The sequence below is a fragment of the Vulpes lagopus genome, chromosome 1 (assembly GCF_018345385.1).
Source record: "Vulpes lagopus strain Blue_001 chromosome 1, ASM1834538v1, whole genome shotgun sequence".
In the NCBI taxonomy this organism is placed as follows: Eukaryota; Metazoa; Chordata; class Mammalia; order Carnivora; family Canidae; genus Vulpes; species Vulpes lagopus.
This window is the reverse complement of record NC_054824.1, coordinates 85,267,535-85,281,341: the sequence shown is the minus strand read 5'-3', so window position 1 is coordinate 85,281,341 and position 13,807 is coordinate 85,267,535. Positions and strand designations below refer to the sequence as shown.

The 13,807-nt window shown below is 40.0% G+C and overlaps 1 protein-coding gene across 5 annotated transcripts in view; it reads right to left on the bottom strand.

Annotated features, from left to right (window-relative positions):
* Nucleotides 1-13,046, bottom strand: part of ZBTB20 (zinc finger and BTB domain containing 20) — a 770,327-nt gene extending 757,281 nt beyond the window's left edge. For 3 of the 5 annotated variants that reach the window (XM_041765260.1, XM_041727104.1, XM_041773515.1), the window contains exons 1-2: nt 12,995-13,046; nt 10,916-11,010 (exon numbers count right to left, since the gene is read on the bottom strand). The gene's annotated coding sequence lies outside the window, so the exon portion shown is untranslated. The remainder of the gene's footprint in view (nt 1-10,915; nt 11,011-12,994) is intronic. The other 2 variants (XM_041723153.1, XM_041772138.1) reach the window with 2 other exon arrangements.
* Between the last annotated feature and the right edge of the window lie 761 nt (nt 13,047-13,807).

Genomic DNA, 13,807 nt, shown 5'->3' with positions numbered 1-13,807 from the left:
AACATGGGGCTTGGACTCAGGACACCAAGATCAAGAGTCACATGTGCTACCAACTGACCCAGTAAGGTGCCCTATCTTTATGCCTTAAATGAAATTATACACACACACATGCAATAACATTAAAATGCTTATTATTCACCACTATATTCCTTTCTTCTTCATCTTCTTCATCTTTTTCATCTTGAAGTCTTTGTTCTGGTTCATTTGTTGTTTGTTTATAATCTATTCTCAGGCATTTTCTCTGATGGGGTATAGTAATTATATGTTCTGAGTTCTTGATTATCCCTAAATGTATTTCTTTCATGTTCATAGCAAATGATAATTTTCAAGTGTTGATTCTTACATTGTAGTCATTTTTCTTTTGTAGTCTATAGATGTCACTTCACTATCTTCTAACTTGCTATGTTGCAGATAAGAAGTTCTATGGTACTTTGATATTTTTCCCCTTTATAGAAACTTGTTCTTTCTATTGGGGGCTTATAAGATAGTTCAACTTATTATTAGAGTTCAAAACTTTTATCAGGATATGCCTATGTGTGTCTTTTCTTTCAATCAAGACCATAAAACAGTAAACCCTTTCAACCCATACACTCTGATCTTTCTTAATCTCAGAGAAATTATCTTCTATTATTTATTTACCTCTCCTGCATCTATTCTTACCTCTCTCTCCATAATTCCTATTATTCACGTTTTGATTCTGATCTGACCTCAAAGACTCATCTTTTTATTCAATATTTTCATCATGCTTTACCTTTGTTCTATGCTTTGACATATTTCTTGGACTTGGTCTTTCAGTTCACTGATTCATGTTTCAACAGTGAGCATGTTCTTCAATCTTTCTACTGAATTGTTCAATTGAGATATGTTTTTTTATTAGTATCTGAAATTTTTTTGTTCTGAATTTGAATTTCATTAAATGCTCTTTTTTCCTCCCTTAAATTCAGGTTGCACTTATTTTTGGCAATAGCACTAATTGCATGGAGTATGCACTCTGATTTTCCTACCTGATCTTCCTATGGATTGTTATTTTTCACGGATAGCTCACTGAAGCTCTGTTCTGGTTGTTGTAGTATCCTTAATGGCAAAAATATCACTCTTGCAATGCAAAGGTAGAAGGTCATCCATTCCCTGCCAAGGCATGAGGAGGAAGATCTTTGTTGTCCTATTTTTTTTTCAGCCTTAGGGACAGAGAAAACTCAACCAGCACATTTAGCAACTTTGGCTTATTAGTCAGTGGGGGGAGACTTGGATACTTAAATGAAAAATACCCTTATTTTCCCCCAGTAATTCACACATCTCTGAAGCCCAACCCCTCTTCTCAATGTATACTGTTTTCTGATCTTTGACTCTGAACTCCAGGACTGTTCTCTAGTTGTTTGCCCAAATGAAAGCAGTTTCAAAGCAGTGTCCCTGCCCGAGATGTCATGGCAATTGTACTGAGAAAGGCAGTGAGGAATTGGAAGTAAAGGAGAAGATAGCCATACACAGGTCACTTTGTTTTTAGAATCCTTAATTTGAAAAATATTATAGGAAGAGAGGTATGTGGGTAGAGGGTGTGTTTGGAACTACTTTATAATGATTCTCGAGAATCAATACTTTCCTCAAAAAGCATATTCCTAAATACATAAAAATGACAATGTGTTCTCTTTATGCTTTTTAGATACAGATCCCAAAATATACTATAGCTATTAATCACTTGAAGTAAGCTTTAATGTAATCCCAGTTTTAATTATTTCAGGACATAATTATCTTTTGTTTTAGAAACATCTTCAAATCCATGTGTTGCAGTTTTCAGTAGTAGAGAGACAAATTATGACTTTGCCCAATCATGTTTCACAAAATCCAACTAGCAAGTCTTATAAATATAAAAAATCATGTCAGTGTTATATTGGAAAAAAAACATGCAACCTGCATGGTGGTTTACATGACATTACGCTCCTTATTGTTCACAGCCCAATAACACTTTTTGCTTTCTAGAAGAGCTAAAAGAGCTAACATTAAAGTGTTCCCTGGACTAGACTTCTAAATAACTTAAGATAATAAGGTAAAATAAGCTAACATCCTGCTTTTTAATTGTATGAACTTTTATGAACATTTTTTAAGAATTAAGAAGCTCATATAAAATGTTCAAAATCTCAACTGCAATCTATTAAGTGCAAAAAAATGCTGTGGGTTATTTGTCCTACTACCCAGATAGGAATCATATAGGATATGAAATTTGGGTTTCATCCTTGAATCACTAGGTAATGTAATTCTGTGTACTCTATTCAACACAATATCCTGAATTGATTGTAGTAGATTTGCTTTACCATTGATGGGTGATATCTGATACATTTTTCTGAATCACAGTAAATATAATTTTATATTGAAACTTGTGCCATGACAGAATTTCATTAAGTATCTAAAAGAATGAAAAAACATGAGCGTGTATAAAATGTTTGGGTCTTAGAAAAGTACAGAGAAGGCCTAAAATAGGTAATAATAATTGTAACAATGCTAAATTTAACCAGTCAACAGAAAATAAGGGTGTGGATAGGCTGGTAAGCAAGGATCCAAGTAATCTTCCTAGGACAGCTACTAAAGAGCCCGATCAACATTGAATCCCTCCAGTGTACCAGGTACTATATTCAGCACTAGGGCTTTAAAGATGCATAAAATATGGTACTTGCCCTTAAAGAAGCGCAGTTCAGTGTAATATAATTCTAAATGCTACCTTTCCTGAATGATGAATATCAAAGAATTTGAGTCATGAGTTAAACTGCATATAAAACAAGAAACTGAAATTTACTTTATGCTGGATGTACCCATTTTTGCATAATAAAACTCATCATTACACAAATAATAGAAACAGAGATATTATGCATAACGTGAAACCATAGAAAAGCAACAACCATTTATTTTTGGCTTTTATACACTTTGGGAATTCACTTTATGACAAATGTTGAGAATATAATGTAGAATATCTGAATCAGAAGAGACTGGAATCCTGTTCATTTTTTTCCATATTCTTTGTCAGCTCAAATCACCCATTTCAGTATAGTATTGCCTGTTCTCAATCCTTTACTAGAACAAGAAAGATTATTGAGAACACGAGTTTTCAAAGGTAGTTCTCAAATATATATATACATAAAAGAAGGTCAGATGCAAACAACATAGCTGTTGAAAAGACCAAGTACCAAAAGATGCCAAAAGAACAAGAGTAGCCATAACAATGAATCTGAAGGGGAAAGGTGTCTGAATATTATCTTTCTATCTTCACAATATATTTAGGACATACAAAATGATTACTGCACTATATTTCCCAGGCACTAAAGAGTCTGAAGAAAAGACCAGAGATATTGTCATACAAAACAGTAAAGACATATAAGTAGTAGTATAGCACTTTCATTATTCTTTCTCTCCGTTCAATGATCCAACTCACATAGCTCAACAACGAATATTATCTCTTAAAAACTTCTGAAGTCTCTAGTAGACAAAGGATATGAGTACATACATGGCATATATAACTGTTTGTAATTGATTTGATGTCTTTAAGATTATTTGAAATAACAAAAAATCACTTTAAAAGTTGCTATAGTTCCCTTTTCATTAAATCATGCTGACTGCCCTAAATATAATCCAAACTCATGTATGCTGACTTTACCTGAGCTGATCATTTGAGCCTATTACCCTGACATAAATGCTTTTACCCTATCAAATAAAATTAAATCTTTTTTTCAGTATAGTGACAAATTAAGGAAAAGTTACAGTTATATAAGAGAAGTCTAGACTCTCTTCCACCTTAAGCTTTGTGGAGCCTGGTTTAAAACTCCAATACTACGGAAAGGTGGAGATCAATAAATTACATAATGAAATGAAATAAAATTATGGTATGACTTATTTCATCATTCACGTTCTTAGAAAACCTAACAGGTGTTTTCTTATATTTGAAAACTGGACAGCAAGCAGCAAGTAAGTGTCCCTGGAAACAGTGACTTCAGAACTGAGTGTCACATGGTAGACCCTCAATAAATGGCAGCTAGTCTCAGGTTTACCATATAGGTCTCTGTGCTAAGCTACATTTCTTTGTAATGGACAGAAATTTACTGCCTAATTCTTATTATTGATGACCACATTTTTTTGTGTGTGCCAAAAACATAGCAATCTGTGTATCCCAAACTCGGGGGTGGGGGCGGAGGGAGGCTCTATTTAAGCCAGCTGTTGGTTTCCAAAACAAACGTAAAGGACAAACAATATACATAAGGGCATTCCAAAGTCAAGAATCTCACTTTTGAAGATGTTGTTTCTGTTCTTCTTCATCCCTAGCTCTTGGTAACTCAATATCTGCTTAGATTTAATTCTCCTTTTTGAGCTCTACCTTTCCAGGACTCCAGTATCTAATGCTTCCTTTGACCTGCACCTACTCAGGATTTCCTTGGCCTCCTTTAACATGTTACCCAGCTCCACTGTTGTGCACTGAAGCAAATCAAGCAGCAGCCACCCAGTCCATCCATTGTAAAACCCTTAGATAAATTCCCTTTCAGCATTAGTAATTTTAGACTGGAGAGTTACCTTTTAAAACCAGTTTCTACTGTAGAAACCATTCCTCCTACCTGTAGCTCTTTCACCTTGTGCCCTTCTCTGAAGCCTTCTCCAAATCCACTATGCTTTTCTTGAAATAAAGTTACCAGGACTGGGGCACCTGGGTGGCTCAGTCAGTTGAGCATCGGCCTTCAGCTCAGGTCAGGATCCCAGAGTCCTGGGATCGAGTCCTGTGCCAGGGCTCCTTTCTCAGTGGGGAGCCTGCTTCTCCCTCCGCCTGCCTCTCCCCCTGCTTGTGCGCACATGTACTCTCTCTGTCTCTTTGAAAAATAAAATTGAAAAAAAAAAAAAACCACTACTAATCTGGGCAAGCACTGAGTGAGAATGGTCGCAGAATAGAGAGGCATAGTGAGGTGGTATTTAAGAATTTAGGTTCTCTAGAGTTGAAATTGAGTTTGAATCCCCAGCTGTTACATACTAGCGGTGTGACTTTGAGCAAGTTACTTAAATTTTCTGAGCCTCAGCTTGCTTATCTTCAAAAATGCCATAATAAAATTATATGTCTCATAGGATTATGGAATTAATGGGGGAAAATGCAGATATAACCAATGCCTGGTGGTACAGAGTAAGCACTCAATCAAGGTTGGCTGCTGTTGTTACTGTTACTATTGTTTTAGTACAAGGACAGATAAATTTTATTTCATTTTCACTATGTTTCCCACCAATAATTTAGCTAGTCTTTTTGGTGTAGTGCCTTTAGAATAGAGTTTACATTAATTCACCAATATATGAGCTAGGTTTCAGTTAAGTAATATTGTAAAATCAGCTTCCCTTCTAAATATCCCTTAGAATTTTTCCCCCATTTGCATCCATTGAGGCACTCATACCACTTTTTGTGCCCTATGGTGGATCTAATAATTTTCTTGCCATTTCTCCCAACAGGCTAGATATTTGGTTGGCTAGAATAGCTTGGCATTACCTACTATATTGGGTAGTTTACATACATCCTGCCTCTGAAGAGATTTATAAAATGTTTATAATTAGTACCAGAACATCTACAGCTATGGGTGTGTATAGGGAAGAGGAAGGATCCAGGGATTGTATAACTTTCTCCAGATTGCTGTTTCCATTTATGAATAGGTAAAGTATGCGATGTTTTTGAGGCTCTCACTACCAATCATACCAACAAAAGAAATGTGAGTCAATTAAAAAGAAACTGAGAGTGAAATTTTAAATAAAAACTTTGAGGCTATCATTAAATACCTACAAGTGGTATATATGAATTGTGTACGGCTGTTTGTCTCTATATATGACCACAGAGTATTTGCAAGGTCTTCCCTAACACAGATTCTTTCTACTTTTCTTCATCAAATAAGAGTCAACTTTGTCTCCCTTATATCCTTTCTACATAAATCTATCCCTGGATAGGTATAACGTAGAATCAAATGTTAACGTAGGATCAAAAATTAAATGCAGTAGTTAAAAATTATAATGGCTCCTGATTACTCAGAGTATATTTTTTGCTTAAAGAAGCATAAAAAAACAGTTTAATTTACCTTTTTTATTTGAAGAAATGTATTTATTTCTCTATCTACATACTTCATAGAATTAGAAAATGACAGAGTTAATTCATCCTGTTGTTATCCACTTTTTTCCAATTAAGCAACCTTATGTGGAATAAAATGTAAAGAATCCCGTTTATAAATTATATTAGCAACATATCTTCATGAGTGAAAATGAGTTGGTAAAAAATTTATAAAAAATAGTAAGTTTATTATAGTTACGAACTACAAAAGTACTTAATTTTTAGATATCTATACTTATAGAGATATGTTATATATGTATTTTTAAAGATTCTATTTATTTATTCATGAGAGACATAGGCAGAGGAAGAAGCAGACTCCCCACAAGGAGCCCCATGCGGGATTCGATACCAGTCCGCAGGGATTATGCCCTGAGCCAAAGGCACACACCCAACCACTAAGCCACACAGGTGTCCCAGATATGCTATATTTGAAAGAAAGTATCACTAAAATGAAACTTGTATCAAGGACTAGAAGTAAAAAAGTAACATCAAATATTTTACATATGCTCTTTCCCAGCACCTTACCTATCACTTCCAGTCATGTTCCCTGAAGCTAAAATAAGGATCCAAGTGTCAAAAGAAACATACTTGTATTATTAGAGCTGGAAAAGACCCTGAACATGAAGAAGGTAGAGATTCAGGTTATGTGACATGCCCAAAATGATACAACCAGTGGCAGCAATCCCTCCTAACTCTACATCTGAGATTTCTGACAATGTGCAATGAAAGTTAAATTTAACATATGAGGATCTGATTAAAAAATCAGATGTTGTCCCCTCAAGTTGAAAACCTTTGGATTTAATAACTTCTACTTACATGATTTTGTATTACTAGGAAAATAAGTTTTAAATAACATGAAATTGCAAAAACTGACGAGAAGTAATGAAAACTACAAAGAAAATTTATGCTTTTCCTTAAATCAGAACCATGGAAACGGATATTTTTTAATGTCTAAAAAAAGCCAGAGATTTATTGGTTGTATGTGCATGTATGGTAGTAGTGAGTTTTGTTTTATATTGTTTTGTTTTGTAAATTTTTAGAGGTTCTTCCAATTTCCCTGTGCAATGGTAATCTGTGTTCCAAAAATGGGGATACATATAAAATGAATTTCTGATAATTAATTATAAAGTACTTAACCGTGAACAAATAAGCCTCTAGAAACTTACTAATGACAGTAAGAAAATGGTACCAAGAATTTCAAAACTAAAAATCTGAATCTTTTTAATATTGTCTGAACTAGAAATAAAGAACATCTTTTAAAAAATCAAAAGTAATTGCAAAAGAGATTAAATCAGTAAACCAATTGTGTATATTTTTCCTGAAGTGCATATTCATGAGCTGACAGTAGAAACAGGCTGGCTGCTTTGTTTGACTATAGTTCTGTTTACCTCGTACTGTCAAGAATGGATTTTGACACTCGCAGTATTAATATTGCTATTTTTATTGATATAATTAGCACTGCTATAAATAATTCCTCGGTCTGCTATATCTATCATTACAATCAGCAATATTAAGGCTTCTTTCTCCTATAAGATGCTTTGGCAATAGACTGCTGGCCCAAAGAACCACAGTGACCTCATGATGTGCAAGGTATGGGGAAAAAAACACTGCCCTGTCAATAGAGACTACTGTTTTGTGTATGACTTCACCAAACAAACTAGTTTATATTTGTTTGAAACTAAAGTTTCTCACCAATCTGCTGTTTCAATTTCACATCACACCATATTGTACCTAAAACAGGCAATCTGGATTCCTGTTGCTACTCCCCCCCCACCCCCACCCCCAAACAGCTCAGGAATGGGTTTGAAATACAAGGCTTGAATATATAAAGCAAACGAGTTAAGACACCCAAAATTCAGAATGGGTGGGTGAAAACAAGTGTGCTTGAAGTCATTTGTATAACTGCTAGTGGGTGGCCCACTTATGAGTTTTTTGATCATCACATGAAAGCAAAATCAAAACATATTTTATCATGCCTCTGGATCACATCAGCTGCGATGATAACCTTATCTAGACCTTGAAGAGTTTGCTCATAAAACAAAGTGGGGTGACTGACCCAGTGCATATTCGACACAGAGTACGAAGGCCAAAACAAAATGACAATACAATTCAAAACAAGTTTGTAGAAATTTTAGACTAGTGTATTAAACCTTTCTTTGTCTCTATCACTTGACAGATGGTTAGCCTTCACACAGCCTAGTATCTCTGGCAAAGAAATGACTGTGTCTAGCCAATAACACCCCAAATTTTTATTTAAAATGCAGTGTACACATACTTACACTTACCTTAAAAATATGAATATTAATAGATTAGTCATTTTATTTTATTACTATAAAAATTTGACAGATATCAAGGTTTGTCTTTTGCCCTATGAATACCTCTTTTTGAAACTTTCAACTGTCTTATGTGGATCCAGGGTTCTAAGAACTCTTCACTTTAGATTTCATTCATTACAGGGGCTGCTTGCTAATCATGCTTCAAAAAAAAAAAAAAAAAAAAAAAAAACTTCTAGTAACTTTTAATCCAAAATTATTACAAAATTCACAAAGATTTAATTAGCTTATGCTTCTGTGTTGCTTGGAGCAAAGTTTTGGTAAGTAACAATGAGTTAAGCAAAATCACCTGGAAACATGTTAAGGACCACAAGGCAGGACTGAAATTATTTATCCAATACAGGAATATGTCTTTATTCAAAAATGTTCATATAAAAATATATACTCACATACACATAAACACATATTAATCAACCATTAGAATTAGGAAAAACTCTTAGTTTTTAACATTCTATCAACCATTCTCCCACTCTGCTGTTTAAAAAAAAAGATTTCATCTAAGACAGTATATTCCATTGTTATAGTCCCTGCTTTTCGTCCTAAATCTTCCTATTTATAGCTTTCAGATGCTGGCGGGTCTGTATACAAATAGCCAGAAGCAACCTTGACTGTTCTCTGAAGTGCATTATTACGTACCCTTTCTGGAAGAGGTGATTATGCTACAAATTAGCATAAATAGAGATCTAATGTAGGTATAGAAATTCAAGCCCTTCACAGCAGGGGATGGGAGGACTGGAGGTGGGAGAATTGTGTGTCAAAAAAAAAAAAAGTTATCCTACTTAAGAACTGAACACCGATTTGGCTAACAAAATACGACTCACTGTGACAGAGAAAAATAACGAAAATCAGAACTTGTTATTTGAGAACTATGAACTAGGTTTTGGAAAGGTGAGACACCCACTACTTAAAGCAACAAACTCAGTGTTAAATCATATACTCCGTTAACCAAGCACCAAGTTTCCTTCTGTTAGAAACCTAGGATTTTTACACCTACAGACTAAATGATTAAAGTAATGCTAAAATCTTCTGTAACGTTCCTCCTGCATTACAAATGGTCTATTAAATCAGAGAAGTGCCAATCAAATGCTTTTGTAGTTTGAAAGAAAGGTTTAAATAACAAAGCTTTTTTTTTTGCAAGCCTCTCTTTTTCTCTCTTTAATGTCACCTATAAATTAATTACAACAAATTTCCATCTTCTCTTGATAAAACCACAACCGAAAAAGATTTAGGCACTTAATTTTTCAGACATACTCCTAAAACAAATTCTTACTGAAAAATTAAGGTAATCTAGCTTCTGTTTTGCCACAATTTGCTAACAAGACAAAAGCTCCATCGGAATTTTACAGTAAATTCCAAGACACAGATTTTTTTTAACATAAAGTAACATTTTATTTATTTCAAAGCACGCTTAAAATTATGGAGGAAAAAAAAAACTTCTATCTGTTAAAAAGACCTACTGAAATATATTGAGAACGTTTCATGACAATAACAAAGGGTACAAATAAAGTTAGCTCTTCCTTTCTTATCATTGGCACTTAGTAAACACCTCCCTGCCCCCTCAAACATCTGTAAATTCTTTCAAATTGTACGCTCTAAATGAAAAAAAAAAAATGCTAGGTTTTAAAATTTCATACAAAAATCTTTTCTTCTAGCAATCTGAAGTATGCAAACTATATGTGACATTAGAATGTAAACTCCACAAAGACAGGTTATTTTATCTCTTGTTCACTGTTACATCCCAAGTGTCTAGAACAATTTCATGAATTTAAACATCCATTTCAGAAAAGCATGATTATTTCAGAGAATAAAGCAGAGCCCATCAAGCTCCACTTCTGTATTCCAAATGTTTTAAAGAAGTCTCTCTTTGGCACTCAATCTAAAATATTTGAAATAATTTCTAATTCACTTAGAAATTCTAGATCCTTAACAGTAACTTAGTTGTATCTTTTATTGCTCTGCTAAATTGACCTAATTATTCAGTCAAGCCTTTCTTCTGGGAAGTCCGATTGGTTAGAAAGCCCTCTTCATATTTTCACTACTGAGATAAAAATAATTCATTTAAAATGGCTTCTTCTTTAGGTTTTTATTCCTAAAAAAGGAATAAAATTTGCCAAGTAGGCAAATTCATATTAATTTGACAGCAAGATTGGTTGGGTATCTGTGGGTCACAAAAACTTTCTGAACTAGCTATGTAGTAAACTGGCATCACATCTAGTAGTTCTAAACACACCCCCCAAAATTATAACTTTCACATAGAAGTTTTTCTTTCCTCTAAACTCAAACTGTCTTTCAGTAGCTACTCTGTGTACACATAAGCTATCTCTCTATCTTCTTGCTGTAGTAGTAACCTTTAAATACTGGGCTCTTAATTGAACTAGACAGATCAGCATAAAGACTTCTTCCCAAGAGTGGATAAAATTTGACAACTTTTTAATCATAAACCTTTTTCTTTAGTCTGTTAAAATTGGGACCTCACCATGAAAGGGCGTATTGCTTTGGAGGCTGGTAGACAGTTAACTTGTCACCTGATCTTCATATGCAAAAGGCCTGTATTCCACTGGTCTGTGAGATCTGAAATCACAAAACCAAAAATACCCAACTGCTGGACTCCCCGAGCAGAGACTAGAGGTCTAAAAACTTACTTTTCTTCTTCCTCTCACCTGTTTACGTGAGCACCACATGTTCTTAAGCCTAAAAAGCCCTCCCAAACTGAGCTCCACGTAAGTCACAACCACAATCTTAGGAATTAAAACCTTGAGCCCTGAACGGGGAGTAGTAAAGTCAGAGATTCCTCAAGGGGCAATTCCAAAAGCTTTTTTTTTTTTTTTTCTTTTTTTGAGAGAAGACAATTCTCGAGAGCTCGAGAGGGCACAGTGGTCTCAGCATGCACTGCTTGTGCATATCCACTTTGATACATTCTGATGATGAAGAATGAGAAGAGCAAAGATGTGAAAAGTTAATGCAAATTTTTTCTTTCTTTCTTTCTTCTTTTTTTTCCTAGGACTAGAGAAATACCTACGTGGAAAGCTGAAATCTGGGCCGGTCAAAGCGTGTGCACGAACTGACTTTGCGAAATGGGACTGCTTATCACTTACCCCTAATGTTTCCAGCTCTGCCATTTATTTACAGAACCGTTCCTTACCATGTTTTTTTTTACTTTTTATTTTTACTTATTTATTTTTTAGGACTTTCTCGACAGCAACAAGTCAGGGCAGTCCCCCTAGGCCAGAACTCCACTTGAAAGCCTGGGGTGGGGGGGAGCGGCCCCTGCGAGCTGGAGCAGCTGGGGCTCAACACAGGGCCCCGCCGCGAGCAAGCCTCGCCTCCGGCCTCACCTGCATTATCCTCGGAGGCCCGGAGCCCTGCACACCGCGCCCCCGAGTCTCCAGGGACTCAGCGCGTCGGCTCCGCCCAGGCCGGGGCTGCCCCGGAGCCTGCCCTTCGGCCGCTCCCGGGGGGGGGGGGGGGGGGGGGGGGGGGGGGTCCCCGCGGCTGACCCCGTCCAGCCGGGCTCGGCGGGTGCAGCGCTCGGTGGGGGAGCTGCGCGCCATATTGTGTTGTTCGCTCGTGTTTACAGTTGACGTGTGCGCCTGGCATATGTTTGTGCAAGTGTGTTTATCAATAGAACTTTTAGAGGATCCCCGCCTCCCGCCTCCCGCCTCCCGCGCATCCTTACAAAGGACGGCCGCTGCGGGGAGGGCGCCACGCGGCCCGGACCGCGCTCCACACGGCGGGAGGCTGCACCGCTTTCAAACTTTCCAAAAAAAAAAAAAAAAAAAAAAACTTCCGACCGTTCGGCTATCGAAAAGCGTCAACATTTTTTTTTTCCCCATGTTTCCAGAGGGGCCCAAGGTGGGGGGGGCGGGGGAAGGAAAGGCGAACGGTCCCTCCCGGCCCCCGCCTCCGGGGTCGCACAGCCGGGCGGGCGGGGGGCGGGCGGGAGCCGGCGGCGGCGGCGAGTGCAGGGGCGCCCCGCGGCCCCGCGGCCAGGGCACCCCGCCCCTCCCCGTCCCCCCCAGTTCTCCGAAGACGCTCCAGAGACCGCGAGAGCCGCGGCGGGCGGGGCGGGGCGGGGGGAGGGCAGGGGAGGGGGCGGGGGCGGGCGAGGAGGGAGGGGGCGGGAGGGCACCGGCGCCTCTACAGCTCCGGAGCCCCGGCTAGTCCCCCTCGGCTCCTCTTCTTGGAAGCGGCAGCTCCAGGCGCGGGGAGGAGACAGAAGAAGGCAGAAGACACGTTTCCAGCTGCGGGACGGCCCCCCCCCCCCCCCGCCGGGTCGCGCGAGGCCGCAGCCGCCGCCCGGCGCGAGGACGGGCGCCCGGGAGGGGGCGGGGGCGGGGAGGGGGCGGGGCGCGGGGGCGCGGAGGTGCGCGCGCACTCGGCCGCCGCCGGCCCGCGGGCTCGCCGCTCAGACTCGCCCCCCCAACCCCACCCCAGTCCCCTCCTTGCCCGTCCCGTCGCCCCCCACTCCAGGGCCTCGCGGACGCCTCGTCCCCCTCGCGCGCGCACACCCCTCCCTCCCGCCCGCCCCACAACAAATTAGAGTTTTGGGGGTTACCTCCTCGCGCTCTTTAATCTTCTTTCCTCAACTCCTAAACTTCCCCCCGCCCCTACTTCTTCGGCAGAAGGCCCACATTGGGCGCCTCACGCCGCGAACCCCCGCTCCCCTCCGCCTATTGGCTCGCTCCTACGCCACTCTTGGCTTCCGCGAGCCAATAAGAGCGGGACGCCCCTCGTGAGGGTGCCGCCCATAAACAAAATGCACTCTTCCTCCTCCTCGCCCAAGACCCCGCCCCCGTCGGCTTCTTTCCTCATCTTTTCCACCTTGGATTGGACTAGGAGAGGCCCAATCCGCTATCTCAAGCGCCCATTGGGGGGCGGAAACTTCGCTCAGACGATTGTCGACAGGCGATTGGCCGGCCGTCTTCCCACTCCCCCCAACCCCGCCCGCCCCTTCGCCCACTCCGGAGAGGTCAGTCGCGTCTCGCCGTTCAGTGATCCGAGAGCTGGAAGGCGATTGGCCGAGGCCTCCCGTCAGGCCGGATTGGAGTGAGCCGTGATTGGCCAGCACCGACACGATCAGGTTAGGTTGTCTCCTCCTCCGCCCCGCCCCCCCGTTTCCTCCGCCCCCCCCCGCAGCCCCCCTCCCGACTGCTTTTACTTTCTACGCATTTCTATTTCCTCCTTTATTTATTTATTTGTGATAAACTTAAATGACCCGGCGACGGAGGCGGGACTGGCGGCCAGGCGGAGGATGACGAGGGCCGGCCCGGGGCCAATAGCCGAGGGGGCTGCGGGGTGAGGGGCAGCTTCGGCGGCCAGTGAGAGGCAGGTGTCTGGAGCGCGCTGGGCCGGTGGAGCCGGGATGCCC